Here is a 2,597-nt window from a genome sequence, read left to right as displayed (position 1 = left end):
CATCACCACCATCGTGGCGGCGCAGCCGCCAACACCTGTCCAAATGCTCCCACTCTGATTGGTTGTTTCAGACAACCAATCAGAGTGTGAGTGAAGCATTATGGACAGACAGACTAAGGCTTTTATAATATTAGAATTATATACTGTACTTCCAGAGTACCATGCAAACACTGACAGGGTATGCCACCCTGCACTGCTAAGAGGCAGAGGTTGAGTAGGTATATTTATTATGATCCTGTTTTCCAAGTGAAGAGGCAGGTTGGGAGCTGTCAAATCCAACCTTTTAAAACTTGGTGCATATAGTCAGATGCCTACATTTGTATTTAAGTCTTTCGAGTCCTGCAGGAAAAAAGCATGAAAACAGTATTACCTGAGTGTAACCTGAGGACTGGGAAATCTGAAGGCAATGAATACAACAATAAGTTTTGGGGTTTTTTGCCAGCCTCAAGACCAGGCCAGTTTTGTCTACCCATACTCATAATCAACAGACTTTTCTAACTCCTACTGTTTCTTCTCTGCTAGTTCCATCCAAGGATTTACAGGTAGCCATTCCTTTACCACAGTCTATCAGTGGCACTCCTTCATCAGAGAGACATTTCCCTGTTAGGCAATATTATGCCTTTATTTTCCTGGGTTTAAACACCCACTGTATCAGCGCACACTCCAGACGAGAGTACAAAGGAGAGATTACCAACTCTAGAAAACAGAACTGTTTCCCTGGTTGGCTGGAGATAGTGCTAGTATTAGGTCTATTATGGTTTATTACAAGTGTAATCAATGGGACTTAGCAAGGTCTGTGGCTCATGTTACACAATTTTGTTGCATTCTCTTTTTTTCTCATATTTGGGGCATGCTGGGATTACATAGAAGGAACAAGCCTTAGAGAGTGTTACATAAGGGATAATTTGCAATAGGGCTTGATACTTGTGAGGTATAACTACGGGCCTGAGAGCTCTAGCTATGGCACACAGCCAAAGACTCCAGTGCTTAAAACATGCTCTGATCCTGTGGGAGCTGCTCTTTCTGTTGCACACTCTTCCACAGAAAATAACTTTATTTTTAAAACAATAATGTAAAATAGTGTGCAATTTATGCATTTAAGATAGACTGACAACTAAACTGAAGGCTGATGGAAGGGAGGTAAAAGTCCATGCATCTCCCTGGAGTTGTCCCAGCACTGGATCTGGACTTACGGGTTTTGATTTCACTTTTCCCTTGGACTGTCTTTTTTTTTTTTTTTTTTTTTAATGTTATATTTACATTTGTATCCAGTGTGTAACTGAAAAGTAAATGGATTATATGACATTATACCTCCATAAAGGAAGCCAATTGCAAATTAGGAATTGGTGAGACTGATTATGACTTCTACAGTTATGTTTGCATCCTCACAGGACTTCTCACAAAGTTGATCATCTGCAAAAATTTGAATGATTGCCCTCAGAGCTGAAATGACCAAGAGTTTCTTTGTTGCTGTGGTGAAAATGATCAAGGAAACTAAATGAATGGGCTGTGCATTGTAAAAATGGTGCCAGAAACATGTAGATATTGTCCAAAATACCTAAAGTCACCATCCTTGGATAGTGCCTGACATCTCACTGAAGTATTCTGGAAAGGAAATAGTAAAAAAAAAAAGTGAAGGACTATGCTTTTCTGTTGTCAGGCTGCCTTGACAGGCTGTTTCAGTGAGGGATGCTGGTGGTATTTTCATCCTTGACAGGCTGTTTCAGTGAGGGATGCTGGGGGTATTTTAAACCAGTGCCCAAAAGGCATTGCAAATTCTGCAGATGATTGATTCATCAGCTTTCAGTTCTCTGCTGACTGTGGAAATTTTTCCATTGTTATGTATGGTCCCACCAACTCTGAGGCTAACAATGCATCTGTAGATAATGTTTACCAGTAAATGTAGGTAGTCCTTAATGAAATGCTATGAAGAAATATTATGACCTTGCTATCTGAAAGCTTGTCTGTATCCTTCCCAATTATACAGTCAATAAAAGACATCACTCACAAAAATCCTTGACCATCATGACCCAGGACACCTTAAACACACAGGAAAAGATGATGACAACTGGGGAAGTATGCTCAGGAAGCACTGTATAGTGCAGAAGAATAGGAACAGATCATTATTGCTGGAATTAGCTGCTGCTATGAAATGGTGATTGCTGACTCACTTCTCCTTCATTCAAAAGATATACTAGAAGACCTTGTATAGCCCTGAAGCACTATTTTAGGACTGCTACTGACTGTCTCCTTGTTACCAGTTGTTGGTGGTCTACAGGCATTAGTGTACAGGTGTGCAGAGATGTTGCACTTGACACTGACCATCAGTTTTTATTTTGATATTGGTGAAGACAATAAGTTGGCATTCTATTTCTCTGTGGTTGTCTATGTGGTATTCTTAGCATTTTTTCTCAGGTAACCATTCTATTCCCAGTGGTGTAACCCTGTGCATGTAGAAGACTATGCACACATATAACTGGATGCAAACCCTAGAAACAAAATGTTTGGGAGAGTGGGGGAGGGAGAGGGTGGTGGCTTGGAAGAAGGACACCACTCTCATGTTTTAATCCCAGTAGCTGAGTATTTGGGGTATTTGC

General features: G+C 40.5%; 1 long non-coding RNA gene across 1 annotated transcript in view; it reads left to right on the top strand.

Annotated features, from left to right (window-relative positions):
• The window catches only part of LOC102372931, a 15,560-nt gene extending 13,285 nt beyond the window's left edge, over positions 1-2,275 (top strand). Inside the window, exon 3 of the long non-coding RNA XR_325254.2 lies at positions 1,988-2,275. This is a non-coding gene — a long non-coding RNA (uncharacterized LOC102372931). The remainder of the gene's footprint in view (positions 1-1,987) is intronic.
• Positions 2,276-2,597: the final 322 nt, after the last annotated feature.

Source organism: Alligator sinensis, unplaced genomic scaffold (genome assembly GCF_000455745.1).
Source record: "Alligator sinensis unplaced genomic scaffold, ASM45574v1 scaffold1406_1, whole genome shotgun sequence".
NCBI classification, from domain to species: domain Eukaryota; kingdom Metazoa; phylum Chordata; order Crocodylia; family Alligatoridae; genus Alligator; species Alligator sinensis.
Note: the sequence above shows the minus strand (reverse complement) of the source record. Positions and strands in the feature narration are given on the sequence as shown.